Genomic DNA, 21,412 nt, shown 5'->3' with positions numbered 1-21,412 from the left:
GGTGCGGTGTTTTTTCGTTGCATGCCATAGGAGTGCTGCAAAGCCATGGCAGCAGCAAAAAAGCCAGCTTTTTGCCAACTCAAAAAGGAGCAGCATTTTGCTGCCTCTTTTTGGGCAGGCCAAAAGCCAGATTGGGGTTGCGGTGTGCGGTTGCTGCAGGTCGAATCCAGCTTTCTCCAGGCGACTTGAAGCTGCCCCTTCAGAGCTGTCTATTTTGGCCCTAAGCCTGTGGGAAATGATTTTTGGCTTTTTTAATCAGCATTTTAGCTTGCTTAAGTCTTGTCTGCATCAGAAAAAGAAAAATTATATAATACTGTGAATCATATGTAACTTATCTTTCATTGAACTGGAAAAGATTCAGATAATTACAGTACTATAAGGTTTCGATACTCTCTTTTTTATTTGCTATTATGTCTGTAATGGATAGTAATTTTTTGTGTACTTAATGCACTATGTATGTCATTAAAACAAGATTGTTCTTCATAATTGACACTGTCTGACTTCAGATAATGAAAGCTTAGTTTGAAAAACACTGAACTTCAGCTTCTAAACAATTATTCTCCCTGCCTTTAAGTTTCAGGTATATAAAATTGTTACAATTATGACTTCAGAATATAAAAGTATTTATTCAGAAAGCAGTCACATTGTTAATGCTGTATAATGAGAATGCCAATGCAGAAGTTCCAGTTCTTGCAAGCAATTTCACTGTTGATGGCTGTATTTAAAATGCAGAAGTAATGTAGTTTGACATCACTTTAACTGAGTGGCTCAGTTCTTCAGAATCCTAGGATTTGTAGTTTTGTGAGGCACAATGAGCACTCTTTGGCAGAGAAGGCTAAAGACCTTGTAAAACTGCATTATTTCTACAGTGTAGATGCACTTGATGTTATCACTGGTAATTCATTGAAAGGGGGGTATAAATCCATTAATAAATAAATTTGTAAGAAGCATTACAACAGATATTGGATTGAATCTGGGCTGCTTTTTATGGATCCACACCCAGTGCTCCAAAAGTGACTTTGTCAATGTTATTCGAAAGGACTATTGCCTTCACAAATTCAATAAACCCATAGACAGTTGGCTCAAGTTGGGCCTGCCCCTAAACATTGTGATTTTCATAGAAATGGGAAAGGGGTTTGTAGATGCACCTGTTTATGTGTGCGTGACCATGCCATGTGGTTTACAAGACCAGGTTGCTCTTTCAAACTTTATCCCAATTAAAGAGATCCCATTCTCCCATTAATATATCCAGTTTGTCTCTGTTGTGTACCTTCAAGTCATTTCTGACTTATGGCGACCCTAAGGCAACTCTATCATGGGGTTTTGCTGGCAAGATTTATTCAGAGAAGGTTTGACCTTGCCTTTCCCTGAGGCTGAGAGCATGTGATTTGCTCAAGGTCACTCAGTGGTTTCATGGCTTAGGTGGAAATTGAACCCTGGTCCTCCAGAGTCATTGTCTAACACTCAAACCACTACACTACCCTGGCTCACATATATTCAATACACAGAGGCAATTTCTGAAGAAAGACTAGAACTTAGAAATGTTTGTTTTATGCTATCTAAGGAATATTGAGAACTGCATTCCAGAAATTAAGTTTCTCAACCTTTATCTCTGTAGTCACTCTACTAAATAAGGCTGGAAAACTTTCTGGAGCAATTTTCAGATGGCATAAAGAGCTGCCGGAAGGAGGAGGAGAAGCTCCCACTAGGAAATGACAGATAGCACAACACTGGATCTAGGCCAATAGCATTATCAATCAATTGATTATCAATTAGTTATTGCCCATTAGCCAATCAGCATGTGTTTTATAGACTATAGAAAAGCCATTGACTGCATAGATCATGAAAGGCTATGGAACACCGTTTAAAGACATAGAAATGCCAACACCTCTGATAGTCATGATGAGGGAACTATACTTAGGACAAGAGGTTACTCTTAGAATAGAAAGAGAGTGGTTCCTATAGCTTTTTGTGGGTTTTTCGGGATATGTGGCTATGTTCTGCAAGAATTTATTCCTCATGTTTCGCCAGCATCTGTGGCTGGCATCTTCTGAGAATGCTGCCATAGAAATAAGTGGGTATATATACTATGTGACTCTTAGTTGAGATGAAGGGAGTTACATGTTAATCTGTTGGTCTGTTGCTGAATGGCAAGGCCTCAGGGTGGGAGGATGTGTGAGGAGGATTGTGTCTAATTAGAGAACGATTGTCTGCTGGGAAAACCCCTAGGCTTTCATTTGGATTTTGGTGTTTTTCATGACTGGTAGCCAAACTTTGTTTACTTTAAGGTTTTCTTTTTTTCTGGTTGAAGCTGTCTAGGTGTTTGTGGATTTCAATGGCTTCCCTGTATGTTCTGACCTGATAGTTGTTGGCATGCTCCAGAATTTCAGTGTTTTCAAATAGCATTTTATGCCCAGGATGGTTTATAGCATGTTTTGCTACTGCTGATTTTTCTGGCTGACCCAGTCTGCAGTGTCTCTCATATTTCTTGATTCGTGTTTGAACACTGCATTTTGTGGTCCTTGTGTACACTTGTCCACAGCTGCACAGTGTGTGGTAAACTCCTGTGGCTGTGATTTCCTTGGTCAGTTTGTAGGTTTGTGTTTGGAAGTTGTATTTCCTCTTCAGTTTCCCTATTCTGTCTGTCTGCTTTATCACACTAGGGGCAAACGGGGTTAAAATGAGAATTAAACTAGAGAAAATCAGGAAATGTCATGTGATAAACACCAGGCATTTCCTAGTTTTCTCTAGTTTAACTCTCGTTTAAATCCTGTTTGCCCCCTAGTGTGATAAAGCAGTGTGACGCCTGTGATGTACGGTAAAAATACCTTCCCTTTGGTATTTTGTCTTCATTCCTGTGGGATTTTCTGGGTCTGGCAGCCCTTCTGATGTCTGAGCTGGAGTAACCATTAGCCTGTAGAGACCAGTCTAGGTGCTTCAATTCATCTTCCAGGAAGTGGGATTCACAGATCCTTTATGCCTGGTCTACCAGTGTTTTTATTGTGCTTCTTTTTTTTTGTCCTGGTTGATGGTTGGAGTTCTTGTGTAGGTATGTGTACATGTGTGTACGTTTTTGTATACTGTGTGATCAAAACATTGTCTTGGTTTGTGGATGATCAGGACATCCAAGAATGGCAATGTTCCTTCCTTTTCTTTTTCCATCGTGAATTGGATGTTTGGGTGGATGTTGTTCAGACGGTTCATAAACACAGATCTTCTCCATGGCTCCAAATGATGAATGTGTCATACACATATCAGAACCATGTTGTGGACTTTTTTGGTGCTGTTTCCAGGGCTTGCTTTTCAAAGTGTTCCATGTAAAAGTTTACTATTATGGGGCTCAGGGGGCTTCCCATGGCTACCCCATCTCTCTGCTTATAGAATCCATTGTCCTACTGGAAGTAGCTTGTGGTGACACAATGTTCGGACAGGGTTGTGATATCTTGCAGAAAAAAGTTGTCAGATGAGTTCCATGGTGTCCATTATGGGAACTTTGGTGAACAAGGAAACCACATCAGTAAAAAGTAAAAAGACAGGAAGGTTACATGCTAGATGGATAGACTCCATTAACAAGGTCACGGGTATGATACAGAAATGAAATAGAGCAGTAGAGGTTAGGGAGTCTTGGAGATGTCTCATCCATAGGGATGTCAAGGGTCAAGATCAACGAGTGAGGTTAACAACAGCAGCAGCAGCAGCATTAAGTGGAAACATGGTGGAGATATGGCATCCCTGTGCTGAGGCTACTTGACTGAAATTGCCGTTACTAATTGACTTCATTGTAGAATCTTAATAGCATCAAGACTGAGACTACCATAGAGATCCCCTTGCCACACAAATAAAACATTTGTTGTTTTTTGTGGGTTTTCGGGCTATGTGGCCATGTTCTAGATGAGTTTCTTCCTGATGTTTCGCCAGCATCTGCGACTGGCATCTTCAGATAATTCTCTGAAGATGGCCACATAGCCCGAAAAACCCACAGAAAACTATGGATGCCAGCCATGAAAGCCTTTGACAAAACATTTGTTTTTTGTTATGTTTGGTATCATTTGCTTTTTCAAAAGCAGCAGATGATTCATAGCAGGAAGAGATGGTGCACTCTAATGTAGCAAGATCCAATGAGAAAATAAGTATATTCCTCACAGCCTCCTTCTTCTAAGAGACCCAAGTGCCATACAGCACCAGAAAAAACAAGGATCAAGCAGAGAAACTTTAGGTGCCACTAGTATTTGCATTAAAGGTTGCATATACTAGATACAACACTGTTGTTGTTGTTTTTGTGACAGTAATTATATTGGGGAACGTTTTCCCAATGGAGATAGATTGTTCTTCTCTACTGAAAGTTTTAGTTGAGCGATAAAATTTATGTGTTTCTAAAGGTTTTCTCAAATTCCAGCTGGATCTTACTTTTATATAGCTATAAAAATTATTAACTGTAGTTATTTTTAAAAGGCTGAAAACTGTAAATGTTATTTTATTATAACAGTTCTGTCATCTTTATTATTACTGCTAGCCAGCACAAGAAATCTATTTCACACAGGTGGTTATTAGGAGGCATGTGCCCTAGCATTAGACCTAGTAACACCTTCATGGGTGGCAATGACCTTCTCTAGGCTCACACTTTGCTTAGTTAGGCAGAGGAAAGTTCTCTAAGAGAAGAAACCGAAGCATAATCCAGTTAACAACTGCAGTGATCTATAAAAAAATTTAAAAAGTAAATTGCATTATGTTATAATGTTTTATAATTTTATTATTATTATTATTATTATTAGCCAGCACTGGGAATCTATTTCCCAAAGGTGGCAATGGTGGGCCATGTGCCCCAGTAACACCAATCTGTGTGATAGTGACCTGCTCCAGGCTCAGGCTACTTATCTCGAGAGTTTATCACACAGAAGGGAATCAGCCAAATTCCGTGCAGAGATGGGATTTGAATCCACAAAAGCGGGATCATTTTCAGATGCATTGAGCATTAATCCAAAATTAACCTGCACAGAACGTGAACAAATCCCGCAAAAGTGGGCTCATTTTCAGACACATTAGACACTGAGCATTTTCAGGCACTGAGTATTAATCCGACATTAACCCTCACAGAAAGTGGACAAAATCAGCTGTCTTTACTTCCAGCACAGTCTCAGGCTTTGCTGTCCCAAAGCAGACGAGCAAAAATTCACCCTCCAAATATTTTGGAACTTGAAGAAGAAAATCCCATATGAGCCTCTTCTTCCTCTGAGTCATAAAAGTACAATAACAATAAATGGAATAACCAACAATTTTCTGCCTTTGGATGACACCCCTAAATCAGCTACCACTTTACTGTAGCTAATGATAGGGCAAATCATGTCATGTAAGGAGAAACTCCAGGATGTAATCTACTGATATGTTCCTGACTGTAACTGAAATTTACTCCCACTGGAATTATTAGAACCTGCACAAGAATGCTACCTCTGGTTTACTTGAGTGACGGGGCATGAAAACCTATTTAATACTGGCATTTTACACTCTGACACTAAGCACTTTCAGTGACATATTTTGCCTAAAACACATGTTAGTACAATGGGTGCTGCTTACATGTCATGTAAGATTTGGAAATGTTAGATTGGCATAGGTGTCTATAGATATTTTATTTTATTTTAATATCTATAGCCCACCTTTTATTATGGGATTTCAGGATGACATACAGATAAAACAATAAACAATTTAAAACAATTCTAGAATAAAACAAAAAAAAATTAAACAAGGAAAATCAATTCATAAAAAAACAATAGGCTGAAGTAGCTTAAAAGGCTATAACAATTAAGAGCCATGCATATGTACGTTTAAAAGTAAATTAAATTAAGTAAATTAAATTAAAGGGTTTAGATTCCTGCGGTTGCATACAAACGGCATCAAGTCCTACCCCCTGCAATACAGGAATAAACATTTAAGCACTTTGAAGAGACAACCATCCATTCTCAAACGCCCTCAAAAAATGAGGGCCTACCACCTTCTCAAGAAAGCTATTTCACTTTCAAATCTCAAGGAGGTCTTGCTGATATTTAAGTGGAATCTCATTACCTATGATTTGAATATGTTGGTTTGTGTACTAGTCTCTGGAATAGCAGAAAATAAACTTGTTCCATGTTTCATATGATATCTCTTCTGATATTTAAATATGAATATCACGTCAGGTCTCAGTTCCCTCTACTTCAGGTAAAATATATTACCCAGCTCTGTAAGCTATGCCTTATAGCATATTTTATAGGCTATGTATTTTATCCTCTTGGTCATATTCCTCTGGACATATTCCAGTTAGTATTGGCTTGGTGACTAGTGAACCTCCATGGGGAAGAGATCTCATGCCCTGCTTCCAGAACATGGACATGGGCTCTTACAGAGTCTGAAGCAGTGGACCTACTGCTGAACCAGAGGAGTAGGAGGTTCAGGGCCACACATCTCAGAGGAAGACCACAATGAAGTATCCCATATGGCAGAGATGCCTGCCCATTCAGATACAGAAGACAACCTACTCTTACCTATCTTCACTGAGCAGAGGCAACAAAACAAAGCCCTGAGGTCTCAGAGGATTTATAGGAAGCAGCAATTAATTAAGCATCAGATGCACCGAGATGCTGATCTATAAATTTGCACCCTTGCACTCCATGAGTTCTCAGAGGTTATCTGAACTACCTCATTCCTCATTGTGTTTGGCCTGGTCTGTATTTGTTGAGTCTGGACACCATGGAACTGACCTGAACTGTGTTCATTGAGCTCAGCTGCCATTTACCCGAGTTGGATATTGCTGATTAAGGGGCTTGGCACATCGCCGCTAAGAGGCGGCAGCGAGTCACCCCTGGAAGCCCTGAGTTTGGGAGACAGCAACCGCATGCCATGTCCCCAACCTGGCAGTTCCATGGTACAAAAAAAGCCACAAAAAGTGGCTTCATTTTGAGCTGCAGAATCAGCACACTAGCTGCCACTATAGCTTTTATCTGGCTCTTTGATGCAATGTGTGCACATGCTGTGTCAAAGATGCAGCGTGACGCCACCCAATGTACAGTTGGCCCGGTTCTGATGTGGTGGTGTGTGACATGTGGTCATCACACCCTTACTCTGCCCTCATGCCAGCATATTTTGCTTGTCTGTTGAGGGCCAATGTCTCTGTTTGGTACTTAAGGCTTGTATTTGCTAAGGTAAGTGCTGAACTATAAGTGTCCCTGTAATGTTGCTTGCTCATTTGTTGCTTGCTATCAGCTGTTTAGTCTTTTTCTGGTTGCCCAGACCTCATTTGGAACAAGAGCATTCTATAATTTAGAGTCCCAAAGCTGAAAAGTTCTTCTCCTATGCCTTCGCACACTGTGTTGCTCCCCCTTGGTAGGAAACTAAACAAAAGGCCTCCCACAGACATTAGTCCCTGAGCAGGTAGATATTATTATATGTCTTATACCATTTGATTGGGTTCAGTGGTTCATTCAGTAGAAGCCAACTCAGAAAGGACATAAAGTTGCCAGAGTGAAAACTCTGCACCTTGAATGGCTGTTACAAGAGGCAGTTCAGCAGGTATTGCTTATTATTTGTTTGCATTATATGCAACATCTGCTGAAATATCCTCTTCTACATACCTGTTAAAAGTATAGAAATCCTGTCTATTTTTTAAGTCTTGCAACCCTAAATGTAGCTGTAATTCAAAACAAAAAAGCAGAATGTGTGTCTTGATTTTGTATGTTTTGCCAAAAACTATCCTTTCATCAGTACAAATGCAATACATAGGCAAATCCTTAAATTTTCATGATCTGAGTGAGCTCCAGAAGCATATAAGCATAATAGGATTGCAGCCAAAATCACTGCAGATTCAGCACTTACTATCTGCACATCTGGCTAATAAACAAATAAATGGAAGTTAATTTTGATTATCTCGCTTTACTAGCTGCCAGCAAGTGGAGATGTTAAGTTTCTTAACAATCATATGGATGCTGGCAATGAACTGAAAGGAATCTTGTTGTTGTTTTTCTTTTCTCTTTTAATCTCATGCCTTAGCTCAACTACAGGTCCAGATCATTAAGAATTGTAACTTTGGCTCGGTACAGACGGGCAAAAATCAACATGGCGCTGCAGCAACCGCACACTCCCAAACCTTAGTATATACGGGCGCCACCATGACTGTGAGGCCCCACCCACACAGGGCACACGTCCATGATGCAAGCGTGCTGCAGCATCCGTACATCACTGCACTGTGCTTGCATCACTGATGTGCCACAGTGCGCTAATGGTGCACTTGTGGTGTTGAGAGCACGCTCCTTAAAGAACCTGTTTTTTTCCAGGTTCTTTTCGGTGCAGGGCATGCCACGCGGTTTGCCTGGAGCGTGGCTTTGGCGTGGCTTCTGGACTCTTAGGACACATGTATCATTTAAACAACATACTTGCAAAGTGACTCAAAGCAGCTTTATTTTGGCCTGTCTGTATCAGGCCAATGTCTTAACCCCTTGGCACAAGCTGACAAGAGGTAGATGGAGTTGAACTTTGCAGCTGCAAAACAGTGAGTTTAATTAAGAGCCATATTGTGCTATCCCTCAATAAAACAAATGGAGGCAAATTGTGTGGCTAGATTTCTATATATTGACTCCTTGAGTCACTGTTTTTTATCTGAGGGGAAAATGTTTTTTAAAAAAGCACTGTCAGTGAAATCATGGAGATGATAACTGTCATTGCAAGGTGTAATCCATCTTCATTAAAATCAGTGGGAATCTTGCCACTTCAATAGGAGTGGGGATTGCATTCAGAATTTATAGAGACTTTTAATGAAAAGAAATCCATTCACTATACTAAGATGCCCTAAATCTTATCTGCTGTTCCTCTCACTGCCATTCTTTCTCAGATAATTTACCAAGAAATCTGCTTTTAAATACAGAACAGAGTTTTCTTCAACATCCATCCATTAAAAAGAGAAGTGGGAAACTAATAGCAAACAGACATAAAAAATAGCACAGCTAAAGGGTGTCAGCTTATTTCCAGGTAACCAAAAGGTTAACGATATGTTAGGCTATATTTATCAAGGTCAGCATCCTATGATATCAGTGGTGTCAGAACCAAGGTTAACCTTCTGGTTCTGTCAGTAGTTAGGATTGTGGGTTAGAAATTCATGGGGATATTGGGTTAGGTTTAGTTTGCTTATAGTGCTTATGATGAGTTGGCTTGTAGTGCTTGGGGGATGGGGTTGTGGATAGCAGCCTGTTTTAGATATGTAGCCTTGAGAAACTGAGTGCATGGCAGATAGTTTTGCAAGTGGCTTAGAATGTGAGGGTGGTGTGGGATAGCTTGATAGTGCTTGGGCTGGATAGAAAGGGGGTTGGTGAGGGGTTAGCTCATGGGAATAGTAGGATGGGAGCTATAGTTTGCACCAAAGGGAGAGGGGTGGGGTTGGGGGTTGTTGTTTTTTTTAATGTACTGTTTGTGCTTTTGGGGGGCAGGTCCAGCTTAAACACTGAATGGTGAATTTTGGGCATTGTGACTTCAATAGAGTTTTGTTCTGGTTCATCATACAAGACTCAATGATTGTGCAAGGTCTCTGAGTTCACTGGTTCTGACAAGTGGAGACCCCGGAGAAAATCACCCAATGGGTGTGAGAGCCTCCAGACATTTTGACAAGTATCTCCAGACAAGCCTTCAGCTTGTGAGAACCTCCAGACGCTTTGAGGTGAGAGGTTATAAAAACCTGGCCACCATGGTGGGCAGGAGACTTTGGGAACTTCTGGGAAGTAGAAGAGTTACTGACTGCTTCACTGTTCCTAGGTAAACTTGGTCATAGGCTGAACAAGCTTCTCATGAACATCCAAAGACCCAGAATACCACCTGCATTGGAGGGAGAATAGGAGTGTTTTAGCTATTTCTGATAGAGTTTATATTATCTTTCTAACCTTGACTGAATGTGATTTAAGACTATATTGTAGCATTCTAGCTACTAATAAGTAATGCATGAAGGAAGGTGCCTTAATGTATAAGATGCCCTTTACTAACATAGGGTTTCTTCTTTAAAATGCAGTAGGGCCTTGGTATCTGCTGGGGTTTGATTACATGACCCCCTGTAGATATCAAAATCCATGTATGCAAGTCCCATTAAATGCAGTGGTGTAGTAAAATGGTGTCCCTAGTTTAAAATGAAATAAAAGTTTACTATATATATTCATATAATATATCTATGGATAAAGAATCTGTGGAAATGGAGGTCCAGCTGTAAAAGCTTTCCTTTAAAAAAAAAAACTTCTCCTTTTCTGCTCTCTCCTTCCATGAACTTTTGCTCAATGTCTGCGCATACATGTATTTAGGATTTCCATCTTCTCTGGAAATGGGACAGGACATCTTTGCAGAATCACAGGTGGAAAAGAGGCAAGTTAAACTGCTCAGCACCTTCCACAAGATCACTGAATCTTGTGGTGCTAACATTAGTAGGTGAGGAAAGCTTATACAATTAGGTTTCCCCCTATCCTATTCAAGAGCAGGCACCAGGAAAACCCTTAATAGTGCCAAATGACAAGATGGCACCTGCCCTCTTATTTCAGGTACAGAAGCTGACAAACCTACCAGTTGAACCCTAGTTCAGCACAGGTGAAGGGGACACCTTCTACCACTGGACCTGTGGATAGCAGAATAGTTGAAGATCACACAGCCCATATAGCTTTCTCCTACCAAAGGGAAGAGAGTCCCCAGTCTATACTTCCTTGGGAGAATAACTGATTATGGCTGGGACAGGGACAGCCATCCTGCACTGCTGTAGGCAGAGGTGAATGTTATCTTAGACAAAACAAAAGGGGATGGGCAAAATCTCAAAGGTGTACAGGGGAAGAAAGTTTCTTGGAGACTAACATTTTAAGAAGTATTTGTGGATATTGGAAGGAACTAGTTTTAAATATTGGGTTGATATTAATTCCTATGTTTCAGTAATAAAGATATTGCCATAGAGCATGTTCCCTGTGAAGTTTGACTTTTAAAATTGTATAAGTGAATCCTGGGTCTTTCATCCTGGGGCTGGAATCATAGAATCATAGAATCATAGAGTTGGAAGAGACCACAAGGGCCATCCAGTCCAACCCCCTGCCATGCAGGAAATCCAAATCAAAGCATCCCTGACAGATGGCCATCCAGCCTCTGTTTAAAGACCTCCAAGGAAGGAGACTCTATCACCCTCCGAGGGAGTGCATTCCACTGTTGAACAGCCCTTACTGTCAGGAAGTTCCTCCTAATGTTCAGGTGGAATCTCTTTTCCTGTAGCTTGCATCCATTGTTCCGGGTCCTGTTCTCTGGAGCAGCAGAAAACAAGCTTGCTCCCTCTTCAATATGACATCCCTTCAAATATTTAAACAGGGCGATCATATCACCTCTTAACCTTCTTTTCTCCAGGCTAAACATCCCCAGCTCCCTAAGTCGTTCCTCATAGGGCATGGTTTCCAGACCCTTCACCATTTTTGTCGCCCTCCTTTGGACACGCTCCAGTTTCTCAATGTCCTTTCTGAATTGTGGCGCCCAGATTTAAACCATAAAAAATTCCAGGCCTAAGATAGCATGGCCTTCTTTATTCTTTCGGATGTGGTACTACTTGGCTAGAATAATTTCTTACCAGAGTTAATTAAGTGCACCTGCTTATCAGCTTTCCCTAAGTTTTATCATCAGACCAAGCTAAATACAAAAGACTATAAGCCAACAGATCCAAGCAGAATTATTTTACCTGTTAGTCTCTCATGGAAGTCTCCATGTCCCTAGGAGTGTAGAACCTTCAAAGACTGGGACAATGTGCTGGGTTTATTGATGCCAGGATGACTAGAGATTTGGAAACCAATATAATTGCTCTGAAGTATATAATTATTTTCCTGCATTATTTCTTGGCTGGGCAGTGAGACTGCTACATGAACACTGCATGAAACTGGAGTCCTTGCTGTTATCTGGTTCATGAGAAAACCTTAGAGTCTGGTACATATTAACTAGCTACCATAGTAAGCCTTATAATGTTCTGCTTTCTGGAATATTAATTGCTGGAGTCTCACTCATATTGTACACTAGTGGTTATCAACCATTTTAGTCCTTATGTGCACCTAAATGTGAATGTCACCCCTCCTGCTTGATGCAGTATATTAATAAAAACATTTTGTGAAGTTGAAGGCCAGCATCCATAGTGTTTTATGGTATTTTTTGGGCTTTGTGGCCATGTTCTAGAAGAGTTTATTCCCGATGTTTCACCAGCCTCTGTGGCTGGCATCTTCAGAGAATGCTGGCATGGAAGAGAGTGGGGTATATGTGTACACACACACACACACACACACACACAGAGAGAGACACACTGTGTGATCCTGGGTAGGGAGGAGTGATTTCTATGTTAATCTGTGTATTGTTCTATTGCTGAATGGGGAAACTAAAGAGGAAACACAACCTCCAAATGGTTTACAAACCAACCAAGAAAATCTAGCAAATGCTGCGCTCAGCATTTGGATTACCAAACGCAGTGTTCAAACATGAATCACTACATGAGAGACACTACAGACTGAGTCAGACAGAAAAATCAGCAGTAGCTGAACATATTATAAACCATCCTGGGCATAAAATGCTATTTGAAAACACTGAAATTCTGGACCATGCCAACAGCTACCAGGTCAGAATGCACAGGGAAGCCGTTGAAATCCACAAACACCAAAACAACTTCAACAAGAAAAAAGAAACCCTTATAGTTAGCAAAGTTTGGCTACCAGTCCTGAAAAACACTAAAATCAAGACCCAGCAAAATGCAAATGAGAAAAAAAAAACCATCCACAGTCAGGGGTTTTCCTTGCAGACAGTAATCACAAATTAAACAGACACTAATCCTCTTTGCATATCCTCCCACCCTGAGGCCTTGCCATTCAACAACAGAATAGATCCCCTGCAAAAAAGAATGGGCAACTCTATTATAATTATTCCACACAAATGCATTTCCATGGGCCTAAATGCACTTAGTAAGAGCAGGAGGAGGAATTTCTTCGGGATGGAAAAGATGGAAGATGACACACTGGAACATATTAGAACACAATGGCTGATTACTATATTTTAATAACAATATAGCCTGCCTCAAATCCAATCTGATTTCTGCAAAGATGCACTGTTTATTGGCTGCAACTGGAAATAGCATATTTATCTCTATAAATTGGACGTAATCCATATTGCTGCATGTACCAGCATATTAGTTTCCTTTACTTATTTATTTTTCCAATATATACCTAATTACACCAACAATAAAAACTCAATATTCATTTATAACCTGTTTGGCACAAAGATGGGATTACTTTTCTACCATGGTGGGGTTGCTTCTGTGATGCAAGATTCTAAGCAGATAGTAACAGTGCTGGCAGAAGGGTATCTCATGTCAGACGTTCCTTCATTCCCCCTTCCTGCTTACAAGGAAATGGTTTGCATTGATCAAAGCAATTGGGGCTTAACTGTCTTGTTTATCTTCACTGGATGACCTGCTGAACTGACTCAAACTGGTACACCCCCAATTATGAAGTATGCTGCAGTGTTTAGAAAAGTTGATCAACACATCTGGATATGAAAGTAAATATTTATAATTAATTGGCTTTTTCTTTGGTGGATGCAACTCCATTGTCTCTGTATGCTCAGCCCCCTTAAGAGTCATTATCAATACCAAAAGAGCATGTTCACCTCTGCTCTTTACCATGAACATAATTTTGGGTTTTCTTTTTTTAGAGCAATGTTGATGTCATTTTTAAAAACTAACTGGAGGTGTTCCCTTCACTCTTAGGAGACCCCCCTTCCCAAGTTAGGAAGAAGTTAAAAGGCAGAAACATAGAGATAATATCTTCCTTTTTCTCTTTGACCTGTTCTCCTCTCTTACACCTTCTGGTCTTTGTTAGACCTACTCCTTTTCTGAAGCCTTTTCTGGGAATTGTAGTTTATTGTGGCTCCAGAGCTCTCTGACAAAGAAAGCTAAATGTCTCACAGAATTACAGTTCCCAAAATTCCCTAGCATTGAGCCAGGACATTTAAAGTGGTCTTAAACAGGATTATTTCTGCAGAACCCAAATCAAGGGATCATATCTTGCCCTGATAGTTACTACATAAAAACAACACTTGATACTTAATATTCTCTTAATGAGAACTCAGAATTATGAACCTAAAGATTCTGATAAAGAATTGTATAATTTTCCTCATTTCAGAACAACTGGGTTGAGAGGTGGACACTGTAACCAACCAAAACTGGCCTGGCATTAGGATACCTCTAGCTCCTTCTAGGAAGGAAGCTCAGTTTAGTTATAATACAACATATTTTGGTTTACCATTCAACATGTTCGCATTTGAGCTGCTGAAATATTTTCTGGCAAATGTCACCTGGCTTTGGTGATGTATTGCTTTTTAATTCACTACTTATTCTTAAACATCTTGTTCTACATCTGTTTGACACTTCATCAAAAATAAGGCCTGAAAATGACTGTTTAAGTCTGGGTATCTCTCAATCAATTTTCTAATCTACTGTGAAGACAGATTCAAATGATTAATTCTGTTTCTCTGCAATTTCCCCGTCTCCCCTTGAAGTACTTTTTTATACTTGTGCCATCTAACAATCATGTTGTCTCTACTGGCTATGCTTCTGCTCTCTTTAAAGAAATTTTATATTAGTTTTTATAACTCTGATATTTTCAATTTGACATTTTTCTTGGCCTTCATTCTTGTAGAACTACATTTGGTTTACACTTGAGATTTTTAGAAGTCTGTACTTAAAACAGAAATTATGCTATTTACACCTTGTTTGATTCCACAGTATTACACTTGTACAACATCCCTTAAGATATCTTTTGGCCTTTTAAATCTGTGAAATACATTTCAGCCACTAAATATCCCAAAGGAATTTATTTAAACACAGCATTCAACTTCCCTTAAATGTATCATTTGGAGAAGCAAAATCAACCCCATGTGAAAGCAGATGTGAGAGTCTTGAAAGATGTAGAAGTTCATAGCAGCCATGAAAAATCCTAACAGACCTTCCTCCTAAACAAATATCAAATTTGTTTCAGTACAACCATATGCTTCTTGAATACTTCCTTAAGCTACTCGGGATCCCTCAACCCCTTTGAAGCTAAACAGACCGGCCAAAAGGGCCAGGGTCAGGGTGGAGTAAGGGCATAGTGGCTGCATGCCGCACGCCTCAACTATACCTCCAAGACACCATCACACCGCTCACTAGACCGCATGGCAAGTGGCATTACAGCACTCCTTTGGAGTGGCAGTCAGATGCAAAAGGAGCACTGAAAAGTGCCACCACTGTGGCAAAGGTGCCCTTTTTCTGCTCCCAAAAGGAGTGGCATTTGCCAAATAAAATTTTCTATCCACCTCCAAATTCTTAGCCTTATAGTGATTTAAAAGTTAATTTGAGCATTTTTATAAATACAGCTTAGGAATCCAAAGAAAAGAGGCAGGCAACATTACTGAAGGAATGTAAACACAGCAAATATAAAGGTTTCAAGTATGGTTGGTGGTTAAATGCCTGTACTGCAGCCACTCACTCAAAACCATAAGGTTGCGAGTTCAAGACCAGCAAAAGGGCGCAAGTTTGACTTAGCCTTGCATCCTTCCGAGGTCACTAAAATGAGTACCCAGATTGTTGGGGGCAAATTAGCTTACAGTTGTAAACCGCTTAGACACTGCTTAGGCAGTATGAAGCGGTATATAAAAAATAAATGAAGCTTGTTTATAATGCTAGAAATTTGGAGTCCGATAGAAAATTTCATTTGGAAGGTAGAATTAGTATTTGGAGGGCAATGTCAGCTTATGTAATAAAGTTTGAGATCTCTGCCTAACAGTTCGGTTCACATCAATGTGTACAGCACCAGTCTTCTCATTATTTTGATGGGAATATAGAAAAACTCAAAATAATGGATTTTCCACATTTTCTAACCAGCACTGCTAATAGTTTTATAAATTTCACACAAATGTTTTAGAAATACAGTGAGGTTAATTCTTTCCTCCTGTAACCATCAGTCCCTATTGACAATGGTTGGATCTATTGTTGTTGTTAACTGCCCTCGAATCAATCTTGACCCATGGTGACCCTGTAGTCCATTACTCTGCTTAGTTCCTGTACATTCATACTTGAGACCTCCTTAATAGAATCCATCCATCTAGCATGGGGCCTTCCTCTTTTTTTTTACTTCCCTCCATCTTTCCTAGCATTTATTGTTTTTTTCCTGTGAGTTGTGTCTTCTCATGATGTGTCCAAAGTATGACAGCCTAAGTTTTGTCATCTTGGCTTCCAGGGAGATTTCACTCCTCCTTCTCTTGTGTCCAGGCCTGCTTTCCTTACAATATGTTCTGCATATAAGTTGAACAGGTAGGATGATAAAATACAGCGTTGTCTGACTCCTTTGCCAATTAGGAACCATTCTATTTCTCCGTGTTCTGTTCTGACAGCAGCCTCTTGTCCTGAGTACAGATTCTTCATTAGGTCTAATAGATGTATTGGCACTCTCGTTTCTTTAAGGGCATTCCATTTGATGATCTATGCAGTTAAAGGCTTTGCTATAGTCTATAAAACACATGTTGATTTTCTTTTGGAATTCCCTCATGTGCTCCATTAGCCATTGTATGTTTGCAACGTGGTCCCTAGTGCCTCTTCCTTTTCTGAACCCCACTTGGATCTCTGGGATTTCTCTCTCCATGTATGATTGGACTCTATGTTGCAGAATTTTAAGTATAATTTTGCTTGCATGAGAGATTAGTGCTATAGTTGCTGCAGCCTTTTGTATCTCCTTTTTTGTGGATTGGGATGCATATTGATAATTTCTAATTTTGTGAGATATTTAGCCTTCTGTCAGAAAATTTTGGTGCCACCCAAACTACAAATCCCCAAATTTCATAAGATGGAGCTATAACAGTTAAAGAAATGTCAAATTGTATTAATTGTGCAGTATGATAGCTAAAGGGGAGAAGATAGTTTGATGTTTGTAAGTGACATCATGTTTGTGATTCAGTTACAAAAAAAAGTTGATTGAGAAGAAAATGATATTGTGAAGACATTCCTTAGCAAAATGTCATCTTGAAATAGTGACACTCTTTATAACCCACTTCCTATCAAAAGCAATATGTAATGCAGTCATATGGCAAACAGGAATTTATTTCTTCCGTATTTATAGGAGATGCTTATCACTATATAATTACATATTGAAGCTTTATAAAAAGGTCAAGGTGATCATCTTCAAGGAAAGAAACTACTATATTATTACACATAATTCTGATGAACCAATTGAGTATGGAATGGTATTAAACTTACATGATTTCACATGATAAATCTAGTGATCAAAATCTTTAAAAGTTACTAGTTACAATTATAGTTTCAAAGAAATAGTAAATTCCTAGTGATGTCAATATTAAAAAGTGACTTTTTATTTCACCATTCAAAAATCATCTGTCATTTGTCTTCCCCAAAATTTTGTGACCACTGGGGAACATGGAGGACAGGCATCTGGCTATGTCCCTATAGCTGCACAACAACATCCTTTTTTTTAGGGATCCCTGAAAGTAGAGTTGCCTCAATTCCCTTCCACAAAACCAAGACAGAGTGTAGGAAAAATGTAGGATATGATGTAGCACAAAATGTAGAACAAATGTAGGATGTTCATGAAAAATGGAAGACAAAAACATTAATTTAAAACAATATAAATTCATGCTTCTCACTCATGTTCAAAATGGAGGACATTTTGACATTCTTCCTGGATAGACAGTTAGGATATAGGTGTGGTTTGTGTGTTGGACTAGGACTCTGGAGACCAGGGTTCACTTCCTTGCCTATTGGTTGACCTCAAGCAAGTCACACTCTCTCAACCTCCTCACTTGCTCCTATAGCCTTACTGTGGCGGCCTCTTTCCTTGGGGCTCTGCCAGCCAGTGGTGAGAAGGCTTTGCAGGCTGGCCAGCTGGGCTCCCAAGAAGGAGGCCACAGCAGCAAGGCCTTCTCCTGCGGCGGAGGATGCACCACGTGGCTCCTTCACCTCGGAGAAGGCCTTGCCAGCTGGCTGAGCCACAGACACAGAGGCCGCGGAGGCAAGGTGGATGATGCACCACCACACGTCCCCTCTGCCTCTGGAGAAGGCCTTGCTATCGCAGCTCTCTGCTTGGGGCTCAGCAAGGCCAAAACAGCATCAAACCATGGATGTCCCAGCAGAATCCAGGATATGGTAAGCCTACCTGGGATGTCAAGGAGGATGCCTTTCTTGCTGTGCATCTTGCTATAGGAGCAAGTCAGTGATTCTTCTGCTCCCTCCCCTCCCCTCCACACTCTCCACTGGTTACAAAATGACTGTGTCAGGGTATGTAAGAGACTGGTGAATATTGCAGCAGTGAAAGTGAAGATAAGATACAGTTTGACTTGGGATGAACTTTATATTCCATTTCCCCATGTAGAATCTCAGTCGAGATTTATCAGTGCAGGAAAAGTGCAAAGGAAATTTGCAGAAAATACTGTACATACAAATGCTCACAGTTTCTTGTGCAGAAAATCCATTTGCTGTGTGGTAAAATCACACAGTATTACTGCATAAATGAGTTTTCCCAAAAGACAGTCCAAAGTGGAAATAATTATAAATCTCACAGAACAGAGAAAAACCTGTGGTGATTATTTGTTCTCACATGTGAAGATGAAATACAGTAAATGAAGATTTAAATTCCCAAATCAAACCATGCATGTGTGAACACCATACTTATTCTCAGGATATTACAAATGGATAACCAAGTCAATAGTACACTGATGATGTCTTTCTGCCATCAACTGAATAAGTGGAGGTGTTTCTCGCTCTGCACATATTTACTCAGCTCTGGAAATGCTATTTGAAATATGATTGTACCATGTTAATATGTTAAATATGCTCTCTGTTAGAGAAGACTAACAATTCTTGTGGAGAATGAAAAAATCACAAAGAAAACATAATAAAGGAACTTTAAATTACCTTGTTATTATTCATGTTCACTTGTCTACTATATTGACAAAGCACATTTTTATTCTCTAGTTATAATTTTTCTCCAATATGTTAGGTTGATTGTATATATTAATTCCTTTAGTTCCCTCCCCCTTTTTTCTCTCTGTCAGAGACATCTGGTGACAACTCAAGCCAAATTATTAAGGTCTGTCTTTGCTAGCTTTGAGGGGATTAGTTTGAGTATATGAAAGTTAACATTCTCATTGATAGGATAATAATGCATTTTGTGACACAGATGTTGTTTGTGGTAAAGATGCCACAACAATGCTGCTACTGTTGACAGATTCAGTGGTGGGTTTCTGCCAGGTCCCCCAGTCTGATGATTAGAATGGAGAGGACCTTCTGGAGGAACAGCTGTCTATCACTGACAAGGAAGAAGGGACACAAAACATTGACAGAGCTTAGATCACAGCTGTAACAGAAAACAAGTGGAAAAGTTCATGGTAATAATTCACTTGCCCACAATCCATTTTCCCCCTTTCATCTAGCATACATTTTCCCCTCCTTCCAAAAGAAGGCAAGAAGAAATCACTGACTGTGTCCACAGCAACTAGAATTCTCTCTCCATGAAGCTCTTACATAATTCTGGCAGCCATCTGTTTCAATTTCTATGGTGCAAACAATGGATTGTACTTTCACAGCTAAAGCAACATCTGGTGTCTGGAAAGCAGGACATAACATCTCTATTTGTTGCCAGTGCAATTTCATCCACAAGTGTCCTGAAGGCTAGCTTGACTGAGCTTCTTTCTTTGAACTGGGAGTGAAGATTTTGTTTCACTTGGGTTTTGATAAGCATTTCCCAAAAGTAGCAAACCTATTTATATTTAGGGTGAAAAGAATTTGATATTCCAAATAAAATAAAATAAATGTAGGATAAAATTAAAATAACAGATTCATTTATCTAAGTGTAGTGCCTTGAATCTTTAAATTATGTCTGGATTTAATTTCCTGTATATTTAACCATATTTGTGTTGAATTGGGTTGTCTCTTAAACTGACTCGTTGCCCTAAGATGCTGTAAAGAACATTGAATTGCCAATGTTCAAGTAAGATTTATCTAATAATCCAGACAGCTTCGTTACAAGGAATCAGGAAAAAAGAGCCATCTTGCTTTCTGTTCAGGCAGCAAAATTTATTTGGGATTTGTTTTGCCTGGGGGCACACATTATTATTATTTTTTTGGGGGGGGGAGAGAATTTCAATTAGTGCTTTGGAGTGTATGGTTTTCAGTCTCTGATCAAAGGCACTAGCAACAGTGCTGAAGTGACAATCTCAAAATAAAAGGTTTGTACCTGAAAGTGTTCATGGGTCAATGGAATGCCATCCACAGTAAACTATCAAATCAGTGAGATTGTTCCAGAAAGATGTTAGGAAGAATTTTAGTTCAGTTCAAGTGGGATAATAATTTTCCAAAAAAAGAAAAGAAAAGAAACAAAATGCAAAAATTTATCATTTCGAGGATATTACAAACAACTGGAGAGATTACAAACAGTTTGGGATTAAAGAAATCAAATGTGAAAAACTGGGAAATGCACATCCATAAAAAGGAAGAATAGCTGTGAAGAGGGAGGAGTGTGTCTTGAATTGCCAAGAGAGCAGTTGGAAGTAGAGATGAGCCTTAATGGGATTCAGACTCCCATGTAAGGAAGAAAGCTTTAAAAGAACAAAGGAAATCCAGTGGCATAGAGGAGTGTGCCATAAACTGCCAGAAGTGCAGTTGGGAATAAGGGATTAGCCTTAATGGGATTCAGACTCCCATATTAGGAAGAAAGATTTCAAAGGACAAAAGAAGTCCTGTGAAATTAGTTAAAGTATTACATTATTTGAGAATTGGAAAACTAGTTAAGGGTGGGGTAGGGGATCATATCCACCTCATTCTGTGGAACTGCAACTAATGAATAGAACTAAACTTTCATAGGATTTATACTTCAAACAAATGAGCCTTAGTAGAAGGTCTATGTAAAGAAATAAAACACAATTTGAAGTGTAACCGAAATCCTTGAGTGTACTGGAACAAAGTCAATTTGTAACCAGTGAAGCAATAAGCCTGGACAACCAACTACCAAAAGAGATACTATCGTGGATTCTCTCTGTAAATAAAAGTTATTTTCCTCTTGTTCACAAAGGAGTGGCTTGAAGTGATTTGTAAGTAACAACATCAAAAACACACTACCAAGATTAAAACTCTTAATAGTAGAGAATCTGGAGAAAGTGGGAGGACCAAGGGTTAGAGAAATAATTCTGAGGGAAGAAAAGCCTCAAACTATTGTATACTCAGCCATAGAAGAGCTGAATTAGCAATGATGCCTCTCTTTTTTCTGATGAGATTTTCAACTTGATGGAAGATAAATACGACAGGGTCCTATCTATGCTAGATTAGATAGATAGATAGATAGATAGATAGATAGATAGATAGATAGATAGATAGATA

Source organism: Sceloporus undulatus, chromosome 5, assembly GCF_019175285.1.
Source record: "Sceloporus undulatus isolate JIND9_A2432 ecotype Alabama chromosome 5, SceUnd_v1.1, whole genome shotgun sequence".
In the NCBI taxonomy this organism is placed as follows: domain Eukaryota; kingdom Metazoa; phylum Chordata; class Lepidosauria; order Squamata; family Phrynosomatidae; genus Sceloporus; species Sceloporus undulatus.
This window is presented reverse-complemented; position numbering follows the sequence as displayed.